This window comes from Myotis yumanensis, unplaced genomic scaffold (assembly GCF_028538775.1).
Source record: "Myotis yumanensis isolate MYYU_CA2020_CCGP unplaced genomic scaffold, mMyoYum1.0.hap1 SCAF_6, whole genome shotgun sequence".
Lineage (NCBI taxonomy): Eukaryota > Metazoa > Chordata > Mammalia > Chiroptera > Vespertilionidae > Myotis > Myotis yumanensis.
In genome coordinates, this window is record NW_027223757.1 from 52843051 (window position 1) to 52858429 (window position 15379).

Below are 15379 nucleotides of genomic sequence, written 5' to 3' on the forward strand. Positions count from 1 at the left end.
CATTTTTTTTAAATGGCAATTTACTGACTCTTAAGTTGGGTAGTTATGCTCATAGGTATTTATTTATTAATCTTTCATAACTTACTTATATAACATATATTCTTTTTCTGTTGCCAAAAAGTGGGGAAGCTGCCTGAGGCCTGAACAAGAACTGATTCTCTGACTATGGTCCAAGAGAAAGGTGCCCTGAGCATTGGACAGGGCTACTCGACTCCATCAGTAATTTCTTGTAATGAAAGATGGGTGTGTTAGCCTTCCTTAGCTTCATGACAGCTTCTGGTAAGGTCACCAACCTTCTTTCCTCTAATGCCTACTAACTACCATGTGATAGTAGTTTAACTTCCTGTGCACTGAGAGACTGTGCACTGAGAGACTGTGCTGGTCAGAAGAAGCACAAGTGCAGTTTTCACCATTGTCATTTCAGCTGATACACATCAGTCTCTTGTGAATTTGTTACCACAAGACAACATCTCTTAGAGGATCTAGGTCAATTAAGGACCAATGACAAGATAGTGTTTCTCATCACACAGAGCTAAGGGTAAAACTCTGGCCCATGGAATCTTCATCAAGGTGCTGCCATCCTCACTATCCAGTCTCCTTATACATCATGGTTTTTTTAACGTCCTTAGATGGAATCCTGAAATTTCCATACAATGTGAACTTGTTCATGACCAAACACAAATGTTTTTTCTTATGTGAGATGAAAGAAAAATATTTTCTTATGGTCCTATATAAGATATGAAATACGTTATATTTGGGGGAATAGATGGGTATAGCTATAATAATAAAAGTGTAATATGCTAATTAGACTGGATGTCCTTCCGGACGTCCTTTCAAATGACCTTCTGGATGAAGCTGGGGCTGCGGGGGAAGTCCGGGTCCCGGGTACCTGCTGGCGACCAGAGAGAAGCCCGGGTCCTGGGTGCTGAAGGGAAGCCCAGGTCCTGGGTGCCAAAGGGAAGCTGGTGCCAGCAGCAGGGGAAGGAAGGCCTACGCCAGCGGTTCTCAACCTGTGGGTCATGACCCCTTTGGGGGTCGAATGATCCTTTCACAGGGGTCACCTAAGGCCATCGAAAAACACATATATAATTACATATTGTTTTTGTGATTAATCACTATGCTTTAATTATGTTCAATTTGTAACAATGAAATTGGGGGTCACCACAACATGAGGAACTGTATTAAAGGGTCATGGCATTAGGAAGGTTGAGAACCACTGGCCTAGGCCTACTCTTGCACAATTTCATGCATCGGGCCTCTAGTGTGTGTGTGTGTGTGTGTGTGTGTGTATTTTTTTTTAATCCTCACCCAATGATATATTTCTATTGATTTTTAGAGAGTGGAAGGAAGAGGGAGAGACACGTCAATTGGTTGTCTCCTGCATGCCCCCTACCAGGGCCAGGAGCCTGCAACCGAGGTAAGTGCCCTTGACCAGAATTGAACCTGGGACCCTTCAGTCCGCAGGCTGATGCTCTATCCACTGAGCCAAACTGGGCATGGATACATATTTTAATTCATTTACTTTTATTGAGCACCTAACTAGCAAGCTCTTATTCTAGTCTTTGAGGTTACAAGGTTCCTACTCTTCATAAGATGGCTTATGTTCTAATAGAGTGTAACAAATAAAAAGGAATGTTCTCTGCACAAAAAATGTGCTCTTAGAGTAATTAGAAGAAAAATGGTTTAATATTTTTAGAAGTAGTATGATAAGATTGAGATAGACTTTAAACAGCCATAAAGGAAAAAGTAACATAGCATAATAGATTACTAGCATTACCACATATAATTATTTAAATGTTCGGGTGTATTTTTAGGTGATCTAGCCTCTTTAAAGTGAAATCAGATTGTATGATATTGTAAAATACACACATATAATTATGCATATAGGTAGAGTAACCAGTTTAGACAAATATACACCAACTATTAATGCTATTAATGATCATTTCTGGGTAATGGAATTACCAATTACTTTTAAGCTTATTATCCATACTTTTCTATACTCTCTAAATTTGTACAATAAGCATTTAATACTTTTATAATGAGAAAACGTCCATGACAGTATTTCCAATTGAAAATAATAACACTAGCAACAACAATGTTCTCTGCTTATATACGAAGATTTTACTACTGACCTACTTCTAGTGGTGGTGAAGATTTCCACTGATTCATGCAGCCTCTTATCTATGGCTGATCAGGGGTACACATTCTCTAGGTGTTTGGTAGGCCTCAGGGCAGTGAGTGAATATCTCCATGTTCTTACTCCTCTTCACTGTGCTTCATGGTCACTAGGTTGACTAATTTGCTTCCTCCTAGGAACAGAAGAAGCTCCTCTGCTCACAAATTGCCTGCGCCTTTGGAAAGCACTGGGCAGACTTGCCCTGACTGGACTGGCTTTCTGGAGCGGCTCCATAAGACTGCAGTCACACTCTACCTGTGGGTTCTTGGGCATGGACCATGAAGAAAGGGTCCCAGAGCCTGAGCAAGCCGAGAGAAGCTTGAAAACCAGAAGCCACACAAGTCAGCACTTCCCATCTGAACAGGAGAACATGAATGTTTCACCCCATCAGACAAAAGGCCTCTTTTTGTAACGTATTTTGTAGTACAGTAGTCTCTCCTTTTCTTCGGGGGATACATTCCAAGATGCCCAGAGGATGCCCGAAATTGCGGATAGTACCGAACCTATATAGATTATGTTTTTTCCCATACACACATACCTATGATAAAGTTTAATTTATAAATTAAGCAAGTAAGAGGTTTACAATAACTGATAATAAAACAGAACAATTATAACAATATAGAGGCATACCTGGGAGATATTGCACTGCAATAAAGCAAGTATCACAATGAAGTGAGCTGTAATCTTTTTCCTGCTGGAGGGTCTTGCCTTCCATTTGTCAAACACATAACACCTGTGAAGCACAGTAAAACAAAGTGCAATAAAATGAGGTGAGCCTGTTCTATGATAAAAGTGAATGTGGTCTCTCTCTCATACAGAATATATTTTTATATGGTACTTACCATTCTTCTGATGAGGTGAGATGATGCCGGTGTGATGAGATGAAGGGAGTTGAAGGAGGTAGGCATTGTGACCTAGCGTTAGGCTACTATAAGGATCACTCGAACACAAGCACTGGGATACTGCGACTGATAATCAAGGTGGCTACTCAGTGACTGATGGGTCAGTGTGGGAGTATGTGCAATGTGGAGACCCGGGATGATTCACATCCTAGGCGGGGCGGGCCTCTCGAGACCTCATCATCCTGCTCAGATTAAAACAAATGAACTATTTCTGGAATTTTCCATTTATTATTTTCAAACTGAAGTGGGAACTGTAGGTAACCGAAACCATAGAAAACAATACCAGGACAAGGGGTGACTGACTACTGTAGAATCTTAATAAAGTGAAATAAAATATATAGATAAGTTACTACACACATGCTTTTAAAAAAATTAGCATCTTGTCCTAAGTAAAATATAAAAAGAACCAAAGAAAGTAATTTACATAATATCCATATATATCATTATGTATAAGCTTGGGCATAGTGATGGCATAATCAAATTACACACAGAACCACTGTGAATACACTAGTTATAAATAGAGACCAATAAAGACATGTAGCTTTAGGACTTAAATTGCCACAGTGATGCAATTTTTCAAAGTATTTAACTCTCAATTTACATGGTGGTTGTATTCCTGGAAAATTCAATGCATATTAAAAACATGACAAAGAAAAACAACAAAAAACTTTGGTTGGATTTACACGTGAAATGTAGTTAGGCTTTAGGCTCAGAGTAATTAAGGCTCTTCACTAGCATGAATGCCCACCAAAACATTTGTAAATGGTATGGGACACAGGTCAATTTTTAATTGTGTGAGATTGCCCATTGCATTGCAGCTTGTCTAATGTCCCTGTCCCTTAGTCCTCCCTCCCAATCATTATGATAACAGAATACCCCTTCTCCTACACAGTTCCAAAGCCCCTGGGCAGCACTGGCCTACTACCTTTAAGCTAGCCCCGTGCTATCTTAGAGATGGCACCAGATTGGGCCTTCACTTTGCTCCAGGCTGGTGTTTATATGGGTTGATTGTGTCCATTTAAAGGGCTCAACATGCAATTGGCGTTGTCTTTCAACATTTTAAATACACAAAACTTGTATTCCGAAATTTCATTTCTAGGAATTTCTCCTTTAATTCACTCAAGTAATTATATATGCAAACAATGTATTAAAGGATAATATCACACTTAACAGCAAATACTTCTGGGTAAAGAGTTGGAAGGTGAGGGTATGAGATGGGGTTTGACTTTTTACTTTCTAACACATAGCTTTTCACTATAATGAGCAAGTTTAACTCTTATTAAAATACTAGAGGCCCCGTGCATGAAATTCAGGCACCGGTAGGGTCCCTAGGCCTTTCTTCCCCCAGCTGCCAGCAGGGGCCTTCCTTACTTCATTCCGCGCTGCTCCCGGGTGGTCAGCACACATTATAGCAAGCGGTCAAACTCCCAGTCTGTAGAATTCCCAAGGGGACAATTTGCATATTAGCTTTTTATTATACAGGATTAGTTTTTAAATTCTAGTTTTACTCAAGAATAATTATAAATACTGAGAATGCAATGATCACCTTCAGTATTGCACCCACGGTTTGCTTCACTGACCTAATCAATTGAGCACATTAGCACCAACAAAATGTTGCCTTGACATTGTATTATCTTTGAATCATTTTTTAATCAAATAAAATTAAATATCCACAATTTTTCTTAGTGTGCTTTAACTTTCAGGGTTATTCCTAGATCTGTTTGCTTCTCTGAGGTCTTTCAGAGCAGAAGTGAATTAGTCAGGGGCTGCCTAGCAAAAGACCAGGAATTATCCAAAGTCAGACCCTTGGAGCACTGTTAGTATTTCATACAGATCACAAATTTCACATGCCATCTCAAGTTTCTAAATTTTAGTAAAGAGATTTTTATAAATATAAGTATTTCCTACTTTCCCCGTTTCATTTTTCCTTCAGTGAATTTTTTCTTTTTTATATCTGCCCCCAATCTACCCACTCACCCACCCAACGGGCTCCTTATTAACAAAAATGTCCATTGAAGGGAGAAAGAACTAGGGAAGGGGAAAGAAAGCCTTCCTCTAGGACAGTGATTTTCAACTATTTTCATCTCATAGCACACATAAATTAATTATTAAAATCCCACGGCACACTAAAAAAAATTTTTTTTTTCTGACCTGACCAAAAAAGTAGGTATAATTTTGATTCTTTCACACCAGGTGGCTATTATTTTTTTTTTATAATTATTTTTTTTTAAATATATTTTATTGATTTTTTACAGAGAGGAAGGGAGAGAGATAGAGAGTTAGAAACATCGATGAGAGAGAAACATCGACCAGCTGCCTCCTGCACATCTCCTACTGGGGATGTGCCTGCAACCCAGGTACATGCCCTTGACCGGAATCGAACCTGGGACCTTTCAGTCCGCAGGCCGACGCTCTATCCACTGAGCCAAACCGGTTTCGGCCCAGGTGGCTATTATTGTGTAGGCTGTTGGATGTTTTTATTTGAAAGTCTAAGGAAAATAGGCCAGTGCCCCTGACTAAATAGGTATTACATTGTTGGGGTCCAACCCCAGCAGGTCCAGGGGTTCCCAAAAGTGTGGACGGAGTCAGCGAAGAAGAAATGACATGGAGGCAGCGTTCAGTTGATCAGCATGGTTGGGTTCTCTCGCCTGGTTCTATCCAGGATCTCCAGCCAGGTTCTTTCTTTTATTGTCTTGTTACATCTGTATTTATACCAGTTGATTTTAATCCTGTCAATTTCTATTCCAAAGGTTTCTTCTCCAGGGAGGGCCCAGCTCACACCATTGGGTGAGAGACAGATCCATGGCACCAGCCACTACAAGGCCTCAACCTCAGCGTGAACAGAAAGCCCAGGCAACAGCTGTGGGCAAATGGACTGTGAGAAAAGGGTCCCTCTTGGCACAAGGGCAAGAGGGGCCAATACAGGACAAAGGAGGAACGGCCTGTCAGCATGTAGTCCCGGGACAGGACTTTCTCATCCCAGGATGTCAGGCTCTTGGCACAAGACAACTCCACGTATGGGGCATATACCAGACACCCCCAGTCATGGCAGAAAAGGGAGGTGCCCTTCCTGGAACAGTAGGGTAGGGAGATTCTAGAAAAGGCTGTGTCCAGGAGAGAAGGAGAAAGGCCAAAGAACCAGCAAACAAGTAGTCAGATTAAAAAAAAAAAAGAAGAAAAGAAAAAGGAAAGGAGATGTGGGGCAAAGCTGGGACATATGGACAGACAAAAAGGAGGCACATGTGATCCTCCCAATGGACAGGTTGTTCCAGCTCAGGGCTGCACATCTGCTGCAGACTGGCACTGGTCAGGTGTGCTAGGGTGAGGTGGAGACGGAGAGCAGTGAGACATAAGGTCGGACTAGACGGTCTGGAATCCACACAGGTGAGTCTGCGTCCTGTGGAAATATACAAGCATATCCTCTCCCCCAGGTTAAAAGTACATCAGGTTCCTTCCAGGCTCCTGTAAGCAAGTCTCTCCATTTGACGAGGGCTTTAGGTTTATTTAGATCAGGGTTCCAATGTCTGTACATCGGGGAATTTCCCTCAGAATCTACATTTAGTATATTAATTACAAATAGAGTATGTTGTAGAACATGATGAGGAGAGGAATATTTAAACTCACTTTCTTGTAATTTTTTGTAACAGCAGTAAATCAAACACCGCTGGGGCTATATAATAGAACTCCCATTTGAGACACGATGTCTCTTCCCCATAATGTAAAGGGGATAGTCGTAATTACATAGGGACAGAATGTTCCTGAATGTTGATCTTTATCAGCCCAAATTAAAATCTGAGAACTCTTTTTTACATTAGATGCCTTGCCTAGTCCTACTAGGGAAGTGGAGGTGGTGTGCGTGGGCCATGAAGAGGGCCAATCCTTCCCTGCTATGCAGGAAACATCTGCTCCTGTATCCAATAGACCTTCAATTGGTTTTCCCTGAATTTGTAACATTTTTGTAGTTCTAGCAGCATGGATTTCTTGTATCCAAAATGCTGCATCACTAGATCCAAAGCCTCCGGCCACTCTGGCTTCCTGGGTAACAGCTGTCCCTATTTTATGTATTGGTAACAGGAGTAATTGGGCAATTCTCTGGTTGAGCTGAATCTGTATAGTTGTGGTGGGTGGGGAAAGTAAAATCTGTATTTCTCCTGTGTAGTCTGCATCAACAACTCCTGGGATGACTAAGATTCCCTGTAACAAGGTGGAGCTCTGCCCTAATATTAATCCCACAGTTCCCTCAGGCAGCAGCCCAGACACTCCTGTAGGAATGGCTGCTACTGGCGAGTCTGGGGTTAGTATTGCCTGGGTGGTTGAATGGAGGTCCAATCCTGCACTGCCTGGGGTTGCCCTGAAGAAGTCACTGACTGATTGAAATTTGCAGAGGGGTTGAGGGTTGATGCCCCTATTATTGCAGGGGCCTGCGGCTGGCCCCTTCTCAAGTTTCCCAATTGAGGTGATGGGATATAACCTCCTTGGGAGCTATTTGTAGAATTTAAAGGCCGACCATTTTTATGGTATTTTGATCTACATTCCTTTGCCCAATGGAATCCTTTCTGACATCGGGGACAAATGGTTTTTGGAGGGTTAATATTATTCTCCGATGTATTTCCAGGCTGTCTAGGAGCTTGCCATCTGGCCTGAGTATTATTATTTTTATTTGGGCATTCTCTGCTAAAGTGCCCAGATAAGCCACAAGAGTAGCAGTTCATATTTCTTTTATTACCTGTATTATTGCTGGCTTGTCCTATGTCCTATACATATTGAGGGTATGTCTCCCCTTTGAGAGCTGCAGCTATAGCTACACCCTGTATAAATGCTGGACTTAGATCAGCACACTGTTTTATAAAATCATTTATAGTCCCCGTTCTGCGAATCGGCCTTAATAAAGCCTGACAGGTATTATTAGCATTTTCAAAAGCCAGTTGTTTGATTAGGATATCGGCTGCCTCTTCGTTATTGATTACTCTCTTGACTGCCTGTATGAGGCGAGAAAGGAAATCCTTATACGGTTCCTCGACCTTCTGTTTAACCTCTGTAAGGGTGGTTGTTTTTCCTACTGTATAAGGTAGGGATTTCCAGGCATTTACTGCACAACTGGTTACTTTAATAAGTGCCTCTTTGGGCATATACATTTGCTCCTGAGCCGTGTTAAAATCACCTTCTCCTAATATCATGTCTAGGGTTATTCCTCCTCTGGAATTTTTGCTAGTGGCTACAGCTCTCTTAGCAAGATCATCATATTCAGTTTTCCATAATAAGTAATCGCCTCCTGAGAGACAGGCTTTACAAACCTGTGACCAATCATAAGGAGTCATCCATTTACTGGCTAGGGTTTCTACCAAGGTTTGTGTGTAAGGAGCTAGAGGTCCATATTCAGAGCAGGCCAATTTTAATTCTTTAAGTATTTTGTAAGGTATAGACTCCCAGGTGGGGTTTTCGTCCTCACCAAACTCATTCTCATATGCAACTGGGAAGCAGAGTGAGAATTCAAGATCTCCATTAGCTTCAGCTTCTCTTATCGCCCTTTGAAATTTAGACATGGAGTTCACAGGAGCCGCAGGACCTGGTTTAGGCTTCCTTTCTAATTTAGGGAGCCTGTTTTGAATGGGAGGGCCTCTCTCTTCTCTACTGACTGGAAAGGACCAATGGTCATGTTTATGATATTTATTCTCCTTCTGATCAGTAGGCATAGCTAAATTGCTCTTAGATTGAGCTGGAGCTGAGGGACTATTTAAAGTTTGAGAAAGTTCAACTGTTTCTGCCTCTGGTGCCAAGGTGTCACGAATTAAATTCCAGACGAAAAGGGTATCTGCCGGGACCTTCTCAGATCCGTGGTATCTGTAATAATTCTTTAATTGCTCTCCTACTTTAGTCCAAGTTTCTAAATTAACAGTTCCTTCCTCAGGAAGCCATGGACATACTTCTTGTATAAAACTTTCTGTCTGACTGGGAGTAACCTTAACTCCTCTGCTAGCAAGCATATGTGTTAAAAGATCAAAACAGAGTCTTTTTTCTTTAGACTCAGTATGACCCATCTTGTCAATCTATGTTCTGTACTATCCACCCTCTTACCCTACTTATCCTCTATAGGGGGTCTGCAGCACCCTACGGTCCTATCATTCCCAAGTGCAGGGGGGCTTATCTAAGGGTCCCTGTTTGGGCACCATTCATGGTGCTATGTGTTTTAACCAAGGTCACCTCTCTGAGAAAGGTTGTTTCCCCAGGTAGGGATTTTTCCCTGAAGTTAGGGAGGGAATAAAACCCCTTAACTAAGTGCCAGGCGGGTAGTTAATCACTTTAACTACAAACAATCACACTTAAGCTACATAATCTTTACTCCCTGGAATAGAGATAAGAAACACCCTAACCTTTGGAATAGAAATTGATAGGATTAAAATCAACTGGTATAAATACAGATGTAACAAGACAACAAAACACAGAACCTGGCTGGAGATCCTGGCTAGAACCTGGCTAGAGAACCTGACTAGGCTGCTGATCAACTGAACGCTGTCTTCGTGTCATTCTTTCTTCGCTGACTCCGTCCACACCTTTGGGAACCCCTGGACCTGCTGGAGTTGGACCTCAACACTCCTGAGGCTATTGAAGTTCTCCAGGATCTCCCATCTCTCCACCCTGGGCCATCATCCTTCTGGGGAGGGAGGAAGAGCTCCAGAATGGCTGAGGAGAAGAAGCTGAAGCTCAGCAATACTGTGCTGCCTTCAGAATCAATGAAGGTGGTGGCTGAATCAATGGGCATCGCCCAGATTCAGGAAGAAACCTGTCAGCTGCTGACAGATGAAGTCAGTTACCGCATCAAGGAGATTGCACAGGATGCCTTAAAATTCATGCACATGGGGAAGCGGCAGAAGCTCACCACCAGTGACATTGACTATGCGCTGAAGGTAAAGAAAGTGGAGCCCCTGTATGGCTTCCATGCTCAAGAGTTCATTCCTTTCTGGTCCGCCTCTGGTGGGGGCCGGGAACTCTACTTCTATGAGGAGAAGGAGGCTGACCTGAGTGACATCATCAATACCCCTCTGCCTCAGGTGCCCCTGGATGTCTGCCTCAAAGCTCATTGGTTGAGCATTGAAAGCTGCCAGCCAGCTATCCCAGAGAATCCACCTCCAGCTCCCAAAGAGCAGCAGAAGGCTGAGGCCACAGAGCCCCTGAAGTCAGCAAAGCCAGGCCAGGAGGAAGATGGACCCTTGAAAAGCAAAGGTCAAAGGGCTTCTCCAGCTGATGGCAAAGGGAGAGAGAAGAAGGCACCACCCCTCCTGGAGGGGGGCCCTTTTCGATTAAAGCCCCGAAGTATCCATGAGTTGTCTGTGGAGCAGCAACTGTACTACAAGGAGATCACTGAAGCCTGTGTGGGGTCATGTGAAGCCAAGAGAGCGGAAGCCCTTCAGAGCATTGCAACAGACCCAGGGCTCTATCAGATGCTGCCACGATTCAGCACCTTCATCTCTGAGGGGGTCCGTGTGAACACGGTGCAGAACAACCTGGCCCTGCTCATCTATTTGATGCGCATGGTGAAGGCACTGATGGACAACCCTACGCTGTATCTAGAAAAATACGTGCATGAATTGATTCCAGCTGTGATGACTTGCATTGTGAGCAGACAGTTGTGTCTGAAGCCAGATGTGGACAATCACTGGGCACTCCGAGACTTTGCTGCCAGCCTGGTGGCCCAGATCTGCAAGCATTTCAGCACAACCACTAACAACATCCAGTCCCAGATCACCAAGACCTTCACCAAGAGCTGGGTGGATGAGAAGACTCCATGGACTACACGTTACGGCTCCATTGCAGGCCTGGCCGAGCTGGAACATGATGTGATTGAAACTCTGATTCTGCCACGGCTACAGCAGGAGGGGGAGCAGATCCGAAGTGTCCTGGATGGCCCTGTGCTAAGCAACATTGACTGAATTGGACCTGACCACGTGCAGAGCCTCCTCCTGAAGCACTGTGCCCCTGTTCTGGCAAAGCTGCGCCCACCACCTGACAATCAGGATGCCTATTGGGCAGAATTTGGGTTCCTTGGACCCCTCCTCTACTCCCATGTGGTCAAGGCCCGGGCTCAAGCTGCTCTGCAGACTCAACAGGTCAACAGGACCACTCTGACCATCACTCAGACCCGACCCATGCTGACCATTTCTCAGGCCCCTCAACCTGGCCCTTAGACCCCTGGCTTGCTGAAAGTCCCTGGCTCCATTGCACTGCCCATCCAGACACTGGTGTCTACACAAGCTGCTGTTCCGCCTCAGCCTTCCCCTCCTCCAACCAAGTTTATTGTAATGTCATCGTCCTCTAGTGCCTCATCCACCCAACAGGTCCTGTCCCTCAGCACCTCAGCCCCTGGCTCAGGCTCCACTACCACCTCTCCTGTCATTATCACAGTCCCCAGTGTGCAGCCCATTGTCAAGTTGGTCTCCACTGCCACAGCTGCACCCCCCAGCACTGCCCCCTCTGGCCCCGGCAGTGTCCAGAAGTACATAGTGGTCTCTTTTCCCCCAACAGGGGACAGCAAAGGAGGCCCCACCTCCCACCCTTCCCCAGTCCCTCCCCAATCCTCAGCCCCTTCCCCACTTGGGGTCAGTGCCCTCTGTGGGGGAAAACAGGAAGCTGGAGATAGCCCTCCTCCAGCTTGGGACTAAATTTAATAAAATTTAATTAAAAGGAGAAATTTAAAATTTTGAAATATCTTCCACTACTATTTATAGGATAATCTAATGATTTGCTGTTAAAATACCAAATCTGAAAATAAGTACAGTCACCTGTGTAACCAGGTGACTGTACTTAATGTTTAATGACTTTGACTGGAAATGTTTAATGACTTTGACTTGAAATACATGACCTTGCGGCACTATCAGTCAACATCCAGGAAGTAACCCTGTAGGTTACTTGGTGTAAAAGAAAAAGATTTTTTTTTTAAATTGAAGTTCTCCAAGTGTAACCCAGCAGGAAGAGGACGTGCCAGACAACAAATAGCCCAGAGACCACCTGGGGCATGGTAAAGTGAAGTATGGTAACAATTATCTCAGGTAAAAACTATAGTTTTATACTGGTCTTAGAAGGCACATTTTCCTTTACCTGGGAAGGACAGCACAGTTATCCCAAGGTCAGAGGGTTCCAGTTAACGTGTCCCTGTTGACTCAGTGTTCCGGAGACCCAAAACTGTAATTTAGATAACATGCTGTTTCTGCTTCTGTAAACTGCTTTTTTTGCAGACCAGGTTCCTCATTCCAAACCTTGAGACAACCAGTTTAAAATTGAATTGCCATGGCCTAGAGCAAAGAATATCCTTACATGATATTATTCTACAATGTCATTAATAATTTTTGATATTTTACAACAGCATATTGTACATTTATCCCAAACAGACTTACAAACTAATTCTTTGAATGTTTGGCAGCAATTTAATAAGGACATGAAAGTATTTAATCCCTTCCATTGTGTGGAAGGCCCCCTAGGAAGGCACTTAAGCATTCTATATTGGCCTCTCTTGCCCTTTTTGCCAAAAGGGTCCCTCTTCTCACAATCCAATTGCCTACAGCTGTTGCCTGAGTTCTCTGTTCATGCTGAGGTCATGGTGGCTGGTACCATGGATCTGTCTCTCGCCCAATGGTGTAAGCTGGGCCCTCCCTGGAGAAGAAACCTGGGTTTCCCAAGATATGTGATCAATGCCGGGGCCCCGCCAGCAGGCGAGGGGATCCCAAGGCAGTTGCTGGGCGTGGAGGCCACAGGGGCATAGGCTACCAAGGAGACAGAACTGAACCTCACATCACCCTGCTTGGCCCTAGAGGATGGCTGGTTAGCCAGAGACGGGTAAGATTCCTCAGCGAAGGAACAACCTAAGACAGGCACAGTCACAGAGGGGCCATCAGGAGAGAACTTGGGGGTCAACAGAGGTGGGGCACAGATCCTCACCCCCAAACTATGCTGAGGCTTGAACACTCGCCCCTTCTGAGGGAGGTCTCCTGCCCCCATGGCTGCTTCCCGCTTGCCAGTCCCAGCTCGGATCGGGACTCAAACAACAGAGACTTGGCTGACAGCAGCTACCCTATATCTAAATCCAGCCTAACACCAGGAATGCTCAGGGCCTTCTCAAGGATGCAAAATAATCCTTTGCATTAATATTTACAGTGTAAACTAAGATTGTTGTTAGAGTATTAAATTTGACAGTAAAATAGTAGTCACGTTTTCAGATTAATTAAAATTGGCTCAAGAAGTATTAACCAAAATTTTCATTTCATGGTAAAATTGTTTAACATGCAATGAACCTAAAGCAGTCATATTTTTGTGCAAAAAATTAAAATTTAAAGTTATCTAGACTGCATTATAAACATTTTCCAAAAGTCTCCTAATAATTAAATCAAAAAGGGGGAATAGTGGAAAAATACCATGTAAGGAAAAATATCTTGTAACTAAATTACATCTAGAAAAAAATTTTTTCATTTGTAATGCTAACAGCAAGACACCCATGAAAAACATACGTGGTGTCAAAATAAGCCAAAAGAAAATCATTTGGGCAAATATAAAAAGGACCCCAATAAAATATCCTTTATTAACCTTTGGTCGAGAATACATTTGTATATTTTCAGAAAACAACTCCAAGACCATGTGAATTCCTGCAACAGAGAGGAATTATCAGGAATGCTCCAGCCATGAGGACAAGAGGAAAAACAATCCAGAGATGGAAGACGCTGATGACACTTTGCCATGCTAGCAGTCAAGCAGCTGTGCGTCGCTGCAGGTTGCCCAGAATCAAACCAGAGAGGGTCGGACCTGCATTGCCACCATTTGTCCACCATCCAGAACTGAAATATCATTGCTGACATGTACACATAAGGAACTGTCGGACATTGAAACTTGGACTCAGAACTGTTGGACATTGAATTTGGGACTTAAACATTTTTTGTTCTTATATGTTTATTTCTGATCTACAAATACAAGATTTTTTAAGGAAAAAAGAAGGGGGAGATGTTGGAAACCCCTCATTGTTTTCACTAGCAGAGAAACATAGACAGAGAACCCGGAAGGCTGGTGACCTTTGAAGCCCTAACAAAGATCAGAGCTGTGCACCACCTCTGTTAATCCAGATAATGGTAGCTGAAGCAACCTCCCCACCTTTACTTATGTAAATCCTTATTGATAAAATAGTCTGTGTGTCACTGGAACCTCCCTTCCTAAGGGCTATGCGTGTATCTCATACCAATAAAAGCTTGGTGAGGCCTGAGCACCAGTGGAAGTCCTCCCCCTAGAGGTGGACTCCCGCCTGGCCCCCATTTCCCAAATTAATTCTTTTCTAGTCTCTCTTCATTTTGTGTGCGGCCTTCTCCAGAACCCGAACCCTGAATAGGTACCGTGAATAACGTGGGACGTGAAAGGGGCTACCACATTACATGTTTTGAAAATTCTTGTGGCACACCAGTTGAAAACAGCTGCCCTAGAAAGTGACAGAGTACCGATGTATTGGCCTTGAGATTAGGATTCTCCTCATAATAGATCATGATAGAAAACTTTAGAATTGAAGTTTTTTTAAAAAATGACATTTACTGATGGTTTGTTTTCCCCATATATTGCCCCCTCATATATTCTTTAGTAAATTTGATGCTATAAATTTGTCAGATGATTTCTTTTTCTAGACTGTTGTACTGAGTTGATACATGAGATCATATCTGGCAAATTATTAACAGGGTGTATATTAACTTCTTACATGGGGTTTCTTCCCTTACAAGTGTTTTTCTAATACCTGAGAATCACACACTACACAGAGAGGAAGTTACCCTTATTTTACTCAACACCTATTATAGGGTGAATATGCCTTACCCAAGCTTAACATTCAGCAACCAGTTTAGAGGAGAATGGTATTTTTAAAGAAATAATAAATCACACATCTTCCTGATTTTCAAGTATAGGGAAACTATGTTTCCTTGAGTTGAAAGAGTAACCCCCACTGGGCAACAATTTGTAGCATAGTAGCAATAACCACAGGTGGGTCAGACAATTCATCAGCTTAAAGAGACTTCTCATTCCTCCAACTGAAATTCCTTTCAATATACATAGTCATCCATTACATACATCTCGGATCTTTACTTAAGAGTCTCCAATTTGGTTATCAGTACGTTACATCCTTCTCTGGGCCTCAGGTACAAAATCAATGCCTCCAAAGCTCTCAGATTCTTAATTTGCTTATTGTTTTTCCTTGGAATGAGCAGAAAGATTAAAATATCCTATGTAATTTGATACAACTGAGAAATCAGTGGACCATTACATCAGCTCAATGATAAGTGGTAAT

General features: G+C 43.1%; 1 long non-coding RNA gene and 1 pseudogene across 1 annotated transcript in view; one reads left to right on the plus strand and one right to left on the minus strand.

Moving 5' to 3' along the window:
- Positions 1-15379, minus strand: part of LOC139012341 (uncharacterized) — an 88772-nt gene that overhangs the window by 67033 nt on the left and 6360 nt on the right. Inside the window, exon 2 of the long non-coding RNA XR_011471851.1 lies at positions 2807-2909. This is a non-coding gene — a long non-coding RNA (uncharacterized lncRNA). The remainder of the gene's footprint in view (positions 1-2806; positions 2910-15379) is intronic.
- LOC139012784 (transcription initiation factor TFIID subunit 6 pseudogene) lies at positions 9747-11735 on the plus strand (annotated as a pseudogene).